At 34.8% G+C, this 18149-nt stretch overlaps 1 protein-coding gene and 1 pseudogene across 3 annotated transcripts in view; one reads left to right on the top strand and one right to left on the bottom strand.

Annotated features, from left to right (window-relative positions):
• Positions 1-18149, top strand: part of RFX3 (regulatory factor X, 3 (influences HLA class II expression)) — a 309220-nt gene that overhangs the window by 48695 nt on the left and 242376 nt on the right. The gene's annotated exons all lie outside the window — the stretch shown is intronic.
• LOC105545421 lies at positions 8032-8731 on the bottom strand (annotated as a pseudogene).

Below are 18149 nucleotides of genomic sequence, written 5' to 3'. Positions count from 1 at the left end.
GATTAAAAAATTGAGACACTTGCAGAGCAGTGGTTCTCAAACTGTGGTTCCCAGCCCAGCAGCGTCAGCATCATGGGAATTTCATAGCATGCAAATTCTTTGATTTTACTGCAGACCTACTGAATCAGAAACTGTGGAAGGTGGGGCTCAGCGTTCTATTCTTGGCTTCCATGCTATATTTTGAGAAACATTATATTCTATATTTTATTATTTTTCCCAGTTTTAAAAATTTCTCTTACCTTTGCCTGTTTCAACAGCAGTGTTTTATAGTGACTTGCCTTTATCAAGTCTTTTCAATGCATTTGACTTAGTTTTTAAAGATACAAGACCTTTTATTTTTGTTTTCATGGTTTATGTGATATTTAATTAAATTAGCTAATTACAATAACAATAAAACTCCCCTGTTGAGGTTTTGGAACAAATATTGTTCTGGGTGAATATACAGCTCAGCAGTTGGGAGCAGAAGTGTTGAGGGGCATGCTAGAGAGAGTCCTGCAGGCTGTGAGTTTTCAGTATTCTGTGAGCATCTTGTCAGTATGGTTAAAGAGGAAATGAACAATGTGCGTTTACATAGCAAGCTGGGTAAGTGACGCTTGATCAAGAGAGCTTCTCATGTGTATTATTTTATATAGGCTTATAGATTTCTTGGATCCATTTATCTTTATAACCCCTAATTCAATATGCATGTTTTCGACTTTTGTTGGTCTGTAGGTAGTCTTTTTGGCTGGACCCCAGAGTTAGAAATTTGTTTTTGATGATTTTCAGATCTCTCAGGTCAGTATTGTGGAAAAATAAGAGAACCCAGTAGTTCATATGAAAAATATGTGCCTGTTATTATGACACCAAAGGGGAAACTCTGTAGCAGCTAATACTTGAAGTAGAAAACAGATGGAAATCTTCTTCTCTAGCCTGACTCCAGCTTTTGCCCTGGCTTATAGTGCCTACTTTGATTTGGGAAATCCAATTATGTGTGGAGATAATTCCACAGGTGAAGTGTTTGCCTACTATTGAGATCCTTAAGGGTTATATAAGTGGATCCAGACTCTGGCCTGCTGAATCGAAACCGTTTCTCCTCAGCAACGTTCTAAATGGAGTTTTGATTGAGCTACTTTTTTATGAGTGTTTTAATTATTAGTATATTTTTAACCACATTGCTAATCCACAAAAGGAAAGGGCCTGAATAGCCTAAGTCAACTCTGGATCGTCTTGTTACTGCAATAGTTAGATCACAGTACTGCTTTGCAGCATTAATAGAAAACTACGTCATGTGCAGAAAATAACTATTGCATAGCAGCGTCAGGATACTGTAACAGTTGTTCAATAAAACAGCAGTATTAGTCCCCCTGAAGTTGATTTGATATACCGAGTATTCATTCTTCACTGACACAGTAACTCAGTCATTTCACTAACAAAATAGTAGTTGCTACATATCTGATTTAACAAATAAAAGAATGTTGCTTAAAGCTTTACGATAGATTGAAGTTTTTGTTAGGGATAGGCTCAATCTGTATCTTTTGTATAGTATAAATTGTGATTCTATATTGGAATTCTACTTTGCTGTCTGGAAAAGTGTTTATAAAAGTAATGAAAATTTTGGTTTCAGACAAAACAAAAATTAGACTGAAAATAATTATTACATAAATTTTGAATAACTATGAGCTAGTGACATGTATGTATTACATCCTTTTCTCATTATATCTTACTAGGTTGTGTTATCTAGATTTTATAGATTGGGAAAATTGAATTAAGAAAGAAAGTGACTTGCCCAAGGTCATTTAAGTAGTAAGTGGTGGAGCTGGGATTTGAACTGTAGTCTATTTAACACTAAAGCCCAAGCTTTTAAATACTGCTTTACACCTTAATATCCGGTGCTTTAATAGTCTTGGCCTTCTTTCAAAAACTTCCCTCTTCCTGTCAATTCTAGAGATAACATTCAATAACTTGACAACAGTGACCTTTCTAAACAAATACAGTGTGTTACAGAGCCAGATGGCCTAAGATTATATTTTATTTTTCTGGCTCAAAATAAATTGCCTGCCCTAAGACTGATAAAGTCCAAAAAAAGACCCTTGTGTGTCTCAGGACCTCATCAGGCCACATGGCCAGCCAGTGCTGTTTATCATAAGTCAGCCACGAGTAGAAAACCTTATGTCTTTATACTATAATTTAGATTAGGACCTAATGAAGGGACAAGAAGCTGGTTTACTAAATGAGATCATTCAGTAATCGCAGTGCATTTGGTAGAAAGATTCTGAGGAACTGAAGACAGAATTCTAGGCAGTACTACTGTCTGTTCTATAAATTGGATGTATGGAAAAGGCTGATTTATAATTCAACAAACTCCCAAATTAGGCATCCCTTTCCCCCCCTTGCTGGGATTTAAGGAGGATTTTTTCTAATAACTAGCCACCTTATTCTTGATCACTCAAAATCTGGGTGAGAATTTTCTTGAAAGTCTTAGACAAATATATTTTAAAAGTAATTCTATATTGGGAACATAAGTTATTGTGCCACACATAAGCATAAACAGTACTTTCATGAGTTCAATTACACTTAATGAATTTCACGCATAGAGAGACAAGTTTAAGCAGGGTAGGCATAGAAATGTTTCAAAGGTATGTTGAAGCCAAACTTGTAGTTGACAGATATAGTGACAAAAGAAATACTAGACTTGGAGTTAGGAGACCTCTGTTTGAGACTTGGCTTTACTATTACTCTGTAAGGATCCTTGAACAAGTGATTTAAATTCTCCAAGACTCAGTTATTTGTAAAATGATGCCAGAATGATATTACTTGCCTTGTTTTATTGCAGGGTTGTTCTGAGGACCGTTAGGGAACAGGTGACAAAGGTACAGTGATGTACAAATGGATGCTGTTATTATGGCAGCATCTAGTATATATAAGGGTAAATGTCCTGAGCTGTGAGTAGAACAGATTTGCCTTTAGAATTGCTCTGCTGTTTAGTAATTTGGTGCTTTGGGCCAAGGCACCACAATCTTTTTGAATTTCAGTACTCTCTGTATAAAATAATCAACATCACAGAGTTGTGAGAATTACATTAATGTAGATACTATATTTAAATGTTTGTAAAATAGTGATGGGGTAGGAGTTATTATCCTGAACAGATTTCAGAAAGTTAGAAAAAAATAGCCAGAGATTTTTTATCTGTTCCCAAACATCTTAATAAAATAAATTACTCATAGAATGTTAGAATGCTAGAAGAACCTTTGAAGGTCATCTATCTTATCCTACTCATTTTAAGACAAGGATCACCTCCTAATATTTTTGTCAATTCTGCTCTGTTTATATGCATAGAGGATAACATTCTCACTAGCATCATCAATTATAAAGGATAGCAACTGTCTCTCAATCACAATAGATACAGATTTCTGAAAATGTAAAGCCATATCAGAGATGAACTCTGGAGGTAATATCAGGCTGTGAAAAGAATTTGGGCTTTGGCTGGGTGTAATCCCAGCACTTTGGGAGGCCGAGGCAGGTGGATCACGAGGTCAGGAGACTGAGACCATCCTTGCTAACACGGTGAAACCCTGTCTCTACTAAAACAAAAAAAAAATACAAAAAGTTAGCTGGGTGTGGTGGTGGGCACCTTGTAGGCCCAGCTACTCGGGAGGCCAAGGCAGGAGAATGGCATGAACCCGGCAGGTAGAGCTTGCCATGAGCCAATATCGTACCACTGCACTCCAGCCTGGGCGACAGAGCAAGACTCCGTCTCAAAAAAAAAAAAAAAATCTGGGCTTTGGTGTGAAAAGTTGAGATGGAGTCTTGCTCCTGTCAGTTACTAGTTTGTGACAGTGAAAAATTTACTTAGTATTTTGTGGCCACATAACTATACTGTTTTTTTTGTTGTTGTTTCCGTTGTTGTTGTTGTTTTAACCTACCACATAGGCTGTGTCTATGTCTGTACTTAAACCTGACTGGCTCTCCATTTTTATATATCATTCTTTGGATCTGAGATGTGTTTGATTTTTATATTACTTATACTAATGGTTCTTGACCTTCTCTTTCTTGTCTCTAACACATTTGAGACTGGGGATTACAATAGTGATCCCTGAAGATTGCAGGGGGTGCTTGTGGCAAATCAGCATCTTGGAGTTCTAGGTCAGGTGTACTTTGAAAAGGCTTCCTTTTTAAGACTGGTTTAGGGACTTACACATGAACTATTTATTTATTTATTTTTTTGATGCAGAATAAATAAATTCTGTCGCCCAGGCTGGAGTGCAGTGGTGTGATCTCAGCTCACTGCAACATGAGCTATAATTTTTAAAACTATAATTATTTTGGTCACATGTCATGTTTTTCTTACATTGTTGATTTTGTACGGTTGAATTTATCTATATTGGTGTCTAAAAATTATTTGAAAGCTAACTGGACAGTATTTTAATGTGAAATTGTAAAATAGTTTTAAGTGTATTCCCATGAGAAGAAGAACTCTTCCAAAGAAAATAATAGGAAAATAATATTTAATCATTACCAGTAAAAACAAGTGCAAAAAAATTTGTTCACAATCATGAATAATGACCTTTGTCCACTTTTTGAACACAGTGTTGAGAGGTTTCATAGTTTATATATTGACTTTATCTTTAACTTACTGAAAATATTGTTTTCATCCTTATTGGGTGTCCTGGAAAAATACCCAAGTTGATCCTTAAATTTGAAAAAAGAAAATTCAAAACCAAGTATTTAATTCTAGATTCTAATGATACTAGACTAGAAAATAGAAGATTGGTAGGTAAAGAAAATAATATATGTGAAATAGTATATGAACACAGAAGCATAACCTATTGGTGTTCCCACATTGAACACAAATTCAGTGTGCATTTTCTGTCTTTTTGCAGCAGTTTAACTTTGGACGTGTGTTTCTTTCTCTTGTTAAATAAATGAACAGAATTTATCCCTTGATCATCTGTAACATAGTTTCATTGTAACCAATAGTCTGGGCTTTCACTTGAATTTCTTTTTATGAATTTATGTGGAGATGCTTTGCATTTTTCTAAATTTTGACTACACTAATTAGAGAGTGGGTATTACGAAAAACTGACAGGCAGTTTTAAAAAATATTAAATGAGTTGGTTATGAAAAGGGATACAAGTATGTAGTTTTACATTTTTCAACTTGTTTTTACATTACCCTTTAGAATGTTTAATATTTTGTAATGAAAGTATGTGGTTTTTCTTTCTTTCTTTCTTTTCAAAAAGAAAACAATCGGGTAAAAATCTGAGAAATATTTTCAGTTGTCCAAGGCTGATGTTGACTTAAATAGGTCTAGGTCTTCATGGTTGACAGCTGCAGATAATTAGCTTTTTCTTTCTTAACAAAGAAAGCAAATGGAGCTGCAAGACATTCATTGCCTTTTCAGTCATCATAATAATAATGTATGTATTTAACTCCTGCAGTTCCTTAAATTGATTTAGTGCTAAGCTGCCTACATTACATATAATAGGAGTGACAAGTGAAAGCTGCAGCACATATTTGCGTGGCAAAAGGGAGCAGTGATTGACGGCAAAGTTTCTCTCTACAAGAAACAGCAGTGTTGTGGAGCTCAAAAAGGGCCAGATACATAATTCTTAAAATTGTAGAGCAGATTCATGAAATGAATTTTAAAAAGTGATTGCCACTTGGTGTACTTGAGTGTCTTTATGTTTTTGGCTCTGGGTGAGGGGCGCAGATGGACAGAATCTCACCTGACTGCGGAATATCAATAAATTCCTTTTAAGTATGTTAGTATTTGTAATTTAAGAATGATACTTCTAAATTTTAGATCAAAAATTATGTCTCTGTACTCAGTAACTGAAAATTTCTTTTAGCTGTAACAATTCACTGTATTTGAAGAAGCCGAGTAATACATCTATTCAAATAAGGATTTTGAAGGCCCCAAATTGAGTTATTTTTCATGGAAGGTACCCATTTTTACATGTCTATAAAACTTGAGGTATCATTTCTGGAAAGGTAATGACATAGGATTAGTGGTTTCTTTTGGTCAGACAGTGGCTAAATGCGATCATGTTTCAAAAGTACTCGAAAAATATTCTGGCATTCTTTTGTTCCCATGACATATACTGAGAAGCCACGGTTGAAAGGACCCTTGGTGTTTGCTGCTTCATGATGCTCTATGATGAGCCTAGAGTGCTGGGCTTCATATTATACCATGGAAATGTTTCTTATTTTGTTGACAACTCTGTGTCTGTGGCAGGCGGGGAGGGGAAGCCCTGTGTGTGCTTGTACACTGGCAGCCTCTACTGGCCATTGCAAAGAGCAGCATTGACCTCTGTTCTTTACATTCCAGGTTTCATATGCTTTTACTTGGGTTTAGCTCTTCTTTGATCCTCATCCTCTTTGTTATCCTCTTTTGAAGACTAGTTATTCTGTTGGATGTCTTCATTTATAATTATTAAAGAGCTGCTAGTCCAGTATTTTCATTAAAAAATTAATATCATAAGTGAATGGAATTCTTCAGGACCTTGAAAGAAGTTATGAATATAACCTTTCCTTGAGAAATAATTTTCATGTAAGAGGGAAGATAGATTCATCTTTATGTAGGTTTAAAAATACTTTCTCAGTTGCAAGCCTTAATGTATGATATAGAGATTAGTCATTTACTTATGACTGACAAATAACCCTGATTCCCTGAAAGAAAGCCTTGGCTCAATGATAGACTTAATTACACACACACACACACACACACACACACGTGCTTGTACACTGGCAGCTTGTACACGTGTGTGTGTGTATTTCTTTAGATTTAGGTATGTCAGCTCTCTCTGAGAGGTTTCCAGGAAGTGGGCATAAACTCTTATTGGGCTTTATGGATATGAGTACCTCTGGGGATTGGATAGACGGTGGTGTCTAGGCTTTAAGTCTAGACAGAAAATGATAAGTATTTGTAAATAAAAGATCCAAGGATGGTAGTAAACTCTGGATTATTCTGTTTCAGGGGTAGAAACTTGTGAAATGTTTGATCTAATATCTTTGACTTTGGGCAATAATTTGACCACAGTAGATGATTTCCCCAACAAAATAGACTCATTTCTTGATATTTACATCTTGCCAGTGGCTCTACTTACCAATCACCTAGTTATCTTTGAATCTCTTGGTATTTTCAGAATTGAATCTTTTTATACAAAGTCTCATATCCAATGGCTTCTGTTCCTACTGCTACCACCAATTCCTAGATTATTACAGTAACTTTAGGTTAGTGCAAAAGTAATTGGCAAAAGCCACAGTTACTTTTGTGCCAACCTATGCTAATAGATTTCATTTTATCCATGTTCTTTACCTTTTAATTCAACCCGTACAACCTAGCCATATGCATTTGACTAAAACTTTACTTTTATTGCATCACTTTTTTTTTCTTTTAATAATTTATTATTTGCTTGAGAAAATGAAGAGGACTAAAGGATATAGCCAGTAGAGCAAGACAAGGAGCATGGAGCTAGGAATAGGAAGATGTGGGATTTTTGCTTTGGTTTTGTCTATATGATTTTAAGCATATGCGTATACCTTCCTGAGTCTCTGTTTTTCTATTATTTAAAATTATTTGTTGCCAAGATTGGTTAAAATAATGTTGTATAAAATTGCCATGAGTTCTTTAGAACTCTATTTTCCTGCTACAGAGTAAAAAGACAAAATTTCTTAGTCTGGAATTTCTTTTCAAACAGCTCATTTCTGTACTATGCATGGCATATAGTAGGTACTTAATAAATGCTGTTTGAATAAACTCTGTACTTCAAATCTTGTATTTCTCTCTTATTTTCCCACTCAAATATGTTGTCTCTACTCTGATCACTGAAAATGTTGTTCATATGGTCACAGCTACGTCATTCTCCTATTCTTTGCCCTGCTAAGAATGCTGTCCTTCACTTTTTTTTTTTCAAATCCTGTTTTTTAGGTATAGTCAAGTTCCCCCATCTCCTTTGAGTCCACTTTTGCTTTTGCTTTTTTTCACCATAGCAATACTTATTGTCTTTCCCACTTACTGCTCTGTTTTGAGATATATGGTATCTTGTATTATTAATAAAAATGCCCTGTTTATATACCTTCTCTTCTTTGTATACTGTAAACTCCTGTAGAACAAGAATAATAGCTTTGATTTTTGTAGTTACTCTTTAAGGATATTTTCATCGAACTTGTAGTATATCCAGATTAACATATGGGTCAAGTGCAGTGGCTCACGTTTGTAATCTCGGTACTTTGGGAGGCCGAGGCAGGTAGATCACCTAAGGTTGGGAGTTCAAGACCAGGCTGGCTAACATGATGAGACTTTGTCTCTACTAAAAATACAAAAAAAAAAAAAAAAAAAAAGTTAGCCGGGCGTGGTGGTGCATGTCTGTAATCCCAACTACTAAGGAGGCTGAGGCAGGAGAATCAGTTGAACCCCAGAGGCGGAGGTTGTGGTGAGCTGAGATCATGCTACTGCACTCCAGCCTGGGAAACAGAGTGAGACTCTGTTTCAGAAAAAGAAAGAAAGAGAAACAGATTAACATATGATGAGAAATGGTTTGTATTTGCCACAAGATATTAGAACAAGGATTGGCAGGTTGTTAGAAGTGAGATACTAAGATGCTGTCAGACTACTGATACCCTTGATTTATAGGGGTAAAGAATTCAGATTTCAAGGGCTTTGGGGGAGGGTTCCCCTCTGGAAAAGAATGACCTGCATATTGTTATGAGTTAGTGATTCTTCTATTTTAATAAAGCACCCCTTTAACATATTGTTAATTAACTGTTCCTTAAATACCAGTATTGTTTCCGTGTGAATATAAATTAAGTGGTAAAAGGCATAGAGTCATAGGGATGAGAGAGACACTTACTTTTCCACTGATACCTTTTGAATTTTTTTTTTTTTTTTTTTTTAGTATTTACATTTTTACCTGTTCAAATCTAACAAGTTGGAACTGTTTCTTGAATGGGTAAGTTACCAAACATTACCACCAGTGTAAAAGTCCTCAACATATATTTAATTGCTTTTATTTGTTAAATCAGCTTTATTAGGATGTAATTTACTTACAGTATAATTCACCAATTTTAAGTGCACAATTTGATGAGTTTTGGTGGATGTATACAGTTGTGTTCCACCATTACAACCAAATATGGATCATTTCCATCACCCTTAAAAGTTTGTTCCTGCCCTTTTGTAGTCGATCCTTTACCCTATCTCCTTGCTCCTGGCAACCACAGATCTACTTTATATTACTACAGTTTTGCTGTTTCTAGGATTTTATATAAATGGAATCATGCAGTATGTGGTTTTTGCACCTGGCCTCTTTTAGATTTTACCTGTATATGGATCAGCAGTTTGTTCCTTTTTATTGCTGAGCAGTAGTTTACTGTGTGGCTATACCACAATTTGTTTATTCTGATTACTATATGTTGGAATTTTTCTTTTTCAGGATTTAGCTATTATGAATAAAACAGTTATGCAGACACAGTGTTATGCCATATAAGTGTTTTTATAGACATATGTTTTTATTTTACTCGGATAATGTGTACGAAGCGATTGCTGAGTCATATGATAAGGGTATGTTTTAACTTTTCTAAGTAACTGCCAAACTGTTTTCCAAAGTGGCTGTACCATTCTGCATTCCTACCAGTTGCTCTATATCCTTTTCAACACTTGGTATTAACAGTTCTTTTTATTTTAGCTATCATTCTAATGAAAGTGTAATGGTAACTCATTACAGTTACATTACTTTTTATTTCCCTAAAATGATTAATTGTTTGAGCATTTTTTCATGTACTTTTTGGTCATTTGCATATGTACTTATGTAAAGTGTCCAAACCATTTCCCTATTTTTTATTTTCATTTGTATTTATGAAGGCAGCAGTGCAATGGCATGATCACAGCTCCCTGCAGCCTTGACTTCCTGGGCCCAAACAATCCTCCCACCTCACCCTCCTGAGTAGCTGGGAACGTAGGTGTGTACCTCCATGCCTGGCTAATTTTTAAACTTTTTGTAGATACTGGGGTCTCCCTATGTTGCCCAGGCTGGTCTTGAACTCCAAGGCTCAAACAGTCCTCCTGCCTTGGCCTCCCAAAATGTTGGGATTATAAGCATGAGCCCCAGTGCCCAGCCCCTAGTTTTGAAAAAACAGTTCTTTTTTTCCTTTTTATTGAGTTCTATATATACCTCTACATATTCTGGGTACAAGTCCTTAATCAGAGATGTTTTCCAATTTTTTTTCCAAGTCTATCGGCTTGTGCTTTCATTTTGTTAAGTGTGCCTTTTCAAAGAATAAGCCTTTAATTTTGATGAAGCCCAGTTTATTGATTTTTTTCCTTTGTGCTTTTTGTGGAGTGTTAAAGATTTTTATCTAAACGAATATCATTTAGATTGCCTCGTATGTTTTTCTAGTAGCTTATAATCTCATTTTTAGGCTTCTGATACATTTTGAATTAATTATTGTATATGATGTGAGGTGTCGTAGCTTTCCAAATGGGTATGTGATTGTTCCAGTTCCATTTGCTGAAAAAAACAAGAATTTTTCCATTTAATTACCTTAGCGTTTTCATTGAAAAATTAATTGACCATATATATGTGGGTTTATTTCTATTACATTTTTAAATTACTATTTTTATGACAATACCCTATTTTCTTGATTATTGTAGCTTATAGTCTTACAGTTAAGTAATATATAAGTCCTCCCACTTTCTCTTGTATTTCAAAATTGTTTTGGTTACTTTACATCCTCTACATTTTCATATAAAATTTTAAAAGCCTACTGGGATTGCATTGACTCTATAGATCTGTTTCAAGAAAGTTAATATATTAAACAATATTGGGTGTTATGATCCACGAACATGATATATCTCTTTCTTTACTTAGGTCTTTAATTTCTCTAACCAGTGTCTTGCAGTTTTTAGTGCATAATTCTTGCATGTATTTTTTGTTAAGTTTATTCCTATTATATGTTTAATACTATTATAAGTGACATCACATGCTATTATAATGCTAGCAATGCAATATTAGCAATGCTAGTATTGAAATACAATATGACTAGTATTGAAGTATGGTACGCTTTTTATATTTTGACCTTGTAACATTGCGGTGTACTAAATGCACTATTTCTAATAGCTTTATTTAATTTTTGGTAAACTCTTAAAAGTGTTCTGCATAGACAATCATGTTGTCTGCAAATAAAGACAGTTTTTACTACTTCTTTTCTAATTTGTGTGCCTTTTATTAATCTTTCTTACCTTATTGCTTTGGTTAGGACCTACAGTGTTGAGTAAAAATGGAGAGGGAGGATATCCTTGCCCTCTTGTATTAGAAAGAAAATATTCAGTCCTTCCCTATTAAGTATGATATTAGCTATAGTTTCTTTCTGGATGCCTTTTATTAGGCTGAGGAAATTCCCTTCCATTCCCAGTTTGCTGAGGGTTATTTGTGAGTGAATGTTAAATTGAGATGACCTTATACTTTTTCTTTTAGTCTGTTAATCTGGTAAAATATCCTGATTGATATTCTAATGATAAAGCAACCTTGAATTCTGGGATAAATCCCATTTTGTCATTATCTGTTTATATGTATGTTGCTGAGTTTTATAGGATTTTGTTACAGATATTTTGTTATTTGTCTTCCTAAGGGATATTGGTCTGTAGTTAAATTTTCTTGTAGTATGTTTATCACTTTTTTCTTTTTTAAATCAGGGTAACACTGGCCTCATAAAATGAGTTGGGAAATGTTCCCCCTTTTGTTTTCAGGAGGGGTAAACCCCAACTTAATTATGAATTGGAAACCACAAAAGTTCACTTGTGGCACTCAAACAACTTAGTTCTTGTGACTGAAATAAGAAATATTTTAGTATTGAAGGGCGTGTTCTCCCTTTCAGATGTTCTCCAAATGATTATTTGTATGTAAAAACAAAAAGTAAAACAGAAAATAAAACAGCTTATGTAGGTATGCTTATATAGGCATTTGTAAAAATTGATATGCAAATTAAAATTTAATAACCTTGGATATTAATTTAATATCAATAAACCATAGATATGGTATATGAAAATATATTCACAGAGATGTTAATACTTATATTATTTTGTTTTTGTTCATGTAAACATTTTGTGAAATCTCTTGTACATTCTCATTGTCATACTTTGTTTATATTTCAACTTAACAACTTGTCAGTGGTAATTGTTACGTTACATTAAATTTAAAAAAATTCTTTTTCTAGCATAATATTGTTCTATTAACAGTTCTTTGTGGCAAGAAACTATTCCTTGAACATGCAGTAGTTTTTAAATTGTATCCCATTTAGATGAGAAAACTGATAGATGTATTTAGATTGCTTAGTCACTGATTTGACCTCATTGGGTGACTTTTTACATGTTGGTGTTAAAACTGTTCTATTTTCATCCAAAGCGCATTCTGTGAACTTTAGGATCAGGATGACAAATGCTGTCTACCATCTAAAACGGTATCTGTTAAAATTGTTTTGGATGATTGGGAAGTTGGATTAAATGAATAAAAATGGTGAACTTTATTGGGTGACAAACATGAAACTCAACTTATATTTTTATGTGATGAAAATAGTTTGTTGCTCTCTTATGTATTTAAAAAATATTAGAATTTTAACCTTGTGAAGAGCTTTGTAAACATTTGCTACATATATTTTGTCTACATAGTTTTGATAAATATTATTGATATTAAGTACATATTTTAAATAAATAATGAGAAAAAAGAAATAGTAAATCTCAGCGATGGATGTTTAAAACGTACCAAAAAATACCAGATTTTATAAATATTGAAAACCTGTCATCTTATAAGAAAAATAATCTGTGAGAATATTAAATACATTAGAGTAAGACTATAGGAGAAGTATTGAGAGGCGTTTATAGTTCTGTGTTAGACATGTAATAAAAATATGTTGTTAGGAAATTGGTTAAGTGATTAGGGAAGCGTTGTCTTTTCTTACTGTAGAAATAGAAGCATGCATACTTGGAAATGGCAAGAAAATAGTACAGTGTTTTGAAACTTTTTTTGATAGTGGGCATGTAGCTTTTAACTAACTAAGCCTGAGGTGGGGTTGGGATGGGATTAAGGGAGGTAAGGTACTAGCTCTGAGAGTCTGTGAAATCCTGCTTCGTTTAAAGTAGACCAAAATGAACTAAGTGACATGAATAAGGTTTTACAATGACTGAGTTTATCAACTTCAAGTTTAGAGCTAAGAAAAGTAAAATTGAACATTGGAAATTATATTTTTTAAAATGTTGGTTTATCTTACTTGATGAGTACAAGGTAGAGGAAAACTGGGCAAATAGGGTGATGATTGTTTTATGGAACAAGGACTTTTTAAAAATAATATTAAATCTATTATGTGATGTTGTTAAAATATTAGTTTCATCCATGCATAGATTGAGGTGCAAGAGGATTTGTGTTCTTAAATTGGTGTTGATTTAATTTGCATCTCATAAGAAAATTGAGCATATTAGTAAAATACAATGTAATTTGTAGAGCCCAGAATAGATTTAGTATCTTTTCTAAGTACCTGAAATGTAAATTTTGGGTTTTATTGGCCCCTGCCTTCCATCGTTCAATTTGTCACATTCCCTACAATAAAGCTTATGGTTTGTGTATTCATATCTAAGCTGGGTTGTAAGCCAGAGTAATGGTAGAAGGCAAGAGGAAGATCCTAGACTAGGGTCCTTTGATGTGTAACCAACCATCTTTTTTAGTTGAACATTTGTTATAATAAAGTTTTTTTCCTCCATCATGTCACTATATCATTGTTTAAAACCCCTTTCCTCGATTACAAAAGGAACACATACGTTATGAAGAGGAAAGGAACTACACCCATACTCTTACCATCCATGGATAACATAGATACCCTTCTTTAGGTAAAATACTTTCAAAATGAAATTGTGTTAGAGTCATTATTGGAAGATGTCCTCTTTTAAATTCTACCTTCTATCAAACTATAACTTACTCTGAGTAAAATGGATAAGAATGTAGTATGATGAGATAACTAGGGGCTGAAGTGATACTTCAAGAGAAAATTGAGAAGGAAAAGAATCCCCATGAAATTACTGAAGCACAGAACAAAAAGGGAAGAGCAAAACAAAAAATTCTGACCCTCACGAGTGTGTCTATGGAAATGTAAAGTTATATAAATAAGTATTGTTATGTATTATGTATACTTTCACTTATTATTCATACCATTTATTTTGATTTGTGTCTCTTTTTAGTTAGCTCACTGCATCCAAATGTAAAACAGTGTCTTCATAATAGAGGAGTGCCCAGTAAGTGTGCCAATTTTATGTTTTCCAGTCCTTTATTCTCAGAATTTAATCAGTAGAATCTTGTCCTGAAACTTACCACGTGTCTTCCACTTTTCACAGATGTGATTGGGGTAGAAATTCTTCCTGTTTATCTGAATGAGAACCTTTTGGTAAAATTCCTTTGATTCTGAGATAACTAGATGAAATGTGTTGCATAAATCATGTCACAGCAAACAGTTGTCACCTGGCACTAGAGCTTGATGAAATTTAAAAGTGTTGGCTCATTGCCTGTAGTGTTCAGTTACAGTTCTATAGAAAGTCTGTTTGTACAGATGAAGCAGTTCTTGGTGTAATGCAAGATTCATCTCTCAAGTGATAGGGCGCATATGAGTTTATTCCAGAGATCTTTACTCTGAGCTCCCAAGACATAGTCAGAGGGGCATTGTTTTAATTTCTCATTGCTCTCCCTTTGGCACACTTATAAGAAAATGAACAGATCTTCAATTTGGTGAAATTCTTAGCATTTATTTAATTCAGTGTCTGCTGCAATGCAGGAATGTTTTCAATACTATTCTTGGCAGATAATCAAATTTGAGTTTTAAGATGCTGCTTTTATCTGTAACTACTTATTCCCTGTCAGCTCTTGTCTTCACTTTCTTCTACTACCAAAGTTTCTACATCCATCTTTACTTATTGGTAGTTTAGTCTTATACTTAGCCTTTTCTTACAGAATAACAAAGATCTATTAAGCATGTGTAGATAAAGGGTAATGAACCCATGTTCATTGACTCCAGAAGAAACTACAACTACAGGACTGTATTCTTTACACTGTGCCAAACTTTATTCCTAAAAGCTACATTAGATTTTGCCATTCCCCGGCTTTAAAGCCTTTGTCACCTATAGGAAAACATACAGACTTTGGGGGTCATAAAACAGGTGTATATCTGCTTTAAAAAAAATCACTTTGTTTCTATTTCCCACCCCCATTACTCTTCTGCTCCATAGGTAAATTCTGATGTTTCTGATCTGAATCTTTTTATTTGTATGTGTCCTTGTAAAACATGTAGATTTATTTTGTGTGCAGACAAATAGTGGACGTGCCTGTATTTTAAATTTGCATTACTTGTGTTATGCTCTAGACATTTTTTATTTTGACCTCAGCACTGTTTTAAAGATCTGTCTGTATCATTGGCATACATCTGTATTGCTACTCCTAACTGCTGCATAGTATTCTTTAGAGAACATTTGCTTTGTTTTATTTATTCTATATATTGGAGACTTACATTACAAGGCCTTTTTTATAACTGACCCCATAGTTTTAAGTTATCTCTTGGAATTACACTTCATGCACCTTAAATCCTGGCTGCATCATTCCCGTATGAAAACAATGTCCTTTTTTATATTGCCTTGCCTTTGCACATGCTGTTCCCTAGGATACTTCCAGTCTTCTAATGACTGCTTCCTCACGACTCAACTCAGATGTCATTTCCTTGATGAAGACTTAAGCAGCTGTTTCATGCTTGAGCTAGTTGCTGTGTACTCTGCTCACACAGCACTTATTTTTATCTTGGGAATATGGAAGCCTACAATTCCACCTAGCAGTCTATATATCTGTCTAGATTCCTTGAAGACAGAGACCAGATAGATCTCAGGTATCTTTGTATTCTTTACTCTAGTTTGGTGAATTGCGTATAGATGGCAATCAGTAAAACATTCATTGAATGAGTGAATTGTGTGGAGTTCCTTAAAGTGAAACACTGACCATATAAGCAAAAATGGTTCTCATAAGTAAGAAAAGGTTGGGACACAAATACAAATGTCATATAAAGCTGAGAGAATAGCATACAGGAAGCTGAATCCTAAAATGAATTGAGGCTTGTAAAGATACTAAGTACTGGAACATGTTATGTTCAGATCATGAAAAAAATAATAATAAAAGAATAAACTACTGATTGGGACAGATGTAACACTGGATAGTGGAGTGAAAGCAGAGTTATGGAACTCCTGGGTTTTTAATTTCTCTATCAAAAGAAAATGATATTCAAGTTCAGTAAAGAACACTAATGACAGTAGCAAGGGAATTGAAGTTAAGAAAGGTAAAACAATGATGAGAAAGCACTTTTTTGCTCTCAACTAGTTAATGTCCTAGGATTAAAAGACTTGCAAATATGAATGGTTAGGTAATCTTTGAACCATTATGACCAGTAACAGAGATGACAGAAAACTAATGATCATGGAGATACTCTTTTTATTTTCAAAAAAGAGAGAAAAAGGTAGAATTCTGCTATTTTAAGATTAGTAGGTTTTATGTTTATCCTTGGGACAATTCTTTTCTTTTCTTTTTTTTTTTTTTTGTTTTGTTTTGTTGTTTTTTTTTTTGGAGATGGAGTCTCGCCCTCTTGCCAGGCTGGAGCGCAATGACATGATCTCGGCTCACAGCAACCTCCGCCTTCCAGTTCAAGCTATTCTCCTGCCTTAGCCTACCAAGTAGCTGTGATTACAGGCACATACCACCACGCCCAGCTAATTTCTATAGTAGAGACAGGGTTTCACCATGTTGGCCAAGATGGTCTCGATCTCTTGATCTCATGATCCATCTGCCTCAGCCTCCCAAAGTGCTGGGATTACAGGCATAAGCCACCGTGCCTGGCCCTTGGGACAATTCTTTAACTGATGATTAGACAGATGACTTGTGAGGACTTACCTAGAAAAGGAGCAGTCCTCTAGGGACCACATGGGCTCACCAGGAGTGTGTCATGTTAAACATGTGATTTTTTTTTCTCCCCATATAGTTGGAGTAAGTTGATTTTAGTAAGGTTTCAGACAGTGTCTCATGAAATGTTTATGAAATATTTAACAGATGGCCAAATTGGGAGTTGGGTTATTGGGCCAGGTAAATTAATGGGTGGTTGAAATATTTTGATGAATGAATTGATGTCAGCTTGGGGAAAGGTATTTCCAGTGACATGACGTGGCCGTTTTTCTCACTCTGTTCTATTAATCATTTTTATCATGGACTTGGATTAAACAGGCACATCATATTTGCATATCACATAAAGCTGGGAGCAAAAGCTAATAGTTTGGATGAAGGAATTAGGATTGAAAAAAGCTTAGCCATCTGAAGTGATTGGCTGAAACTAAGATGGTCTGTAATAATGATTAACATGAAATTTTGCATATAGGTTTGTCAAATTATCACACTAGCCACGAATCAAATGGATATGTTTTAAAGGAAGTTCATGTGAAAAGACCTGGGAAGTTGTGGCTTAACTGTCACTGCCATGTCCCACAGTGCCATAGTTTGAATGTGTCTCCTCCAAAAGTGAGATGTAGAAATTTAAGGGCCAATGTGATACTATTAGAGCGTGGGACCTTTAAGAGGTCATAAGGTCATGAGGACTCCTTCCCTTGTGAGTGGGAATAAGACCACTGTAAAAGCAGCTTTCCACAGCCTTCAGGAGCTTGCTTTTCTGCCTTCTGCCATGTGAGGACACAGTTTTCCTCCACTCTGGAGGATGCAGCCCTCACCAGACAACCAAACCTGCCTACACCTTGACTTCCAGCCACGGATTGCCAGATATAAGTTTTTGTTCTTTGTAAATTACCCCGTCTCAGGTATTGCTCTGTCAGCACAAACTAAAACACAAGTGTAGACTGTTTTAATAGAAGTGAAGTACTTGGAATGGGGAAGTACAGTCTCTGTGCTGATGATGAGATACCATTGTATTCATTTATGGTTTCCAGGTTTTAAGAAGTATCTCGGAACTTTATTTTTTGTTTTATTATTATTATTATTATTATTATTATACTTTAAGTTCGAGGATACATGTGCATAACGTGCAGGTTTGTTACCTATGTATACTTGTGCCATGTTGGTGTGCTGCACCCATCAACTCGTCAGCACCCATCAACTCAT

Source organism: Mandrillus leucophaeus, unplaced genomic scaffold, assembly GCF_000951045.1.
Source record: "Mandrillus leucophaeus isolate KB7577 unplaced genomic scaffold, Mleu.le_1.0 Scaffold329, whole genome shotgun sequence".
NCBI lineage: Eukaryota > Metazoa > Chordata > Mammalia > Primates > Cercopithecidae > Mandrillus > Mandrillus leucophaeus.
This window is presented reverse-complemented; position numbering and strand designations above follow the sequence as displayed.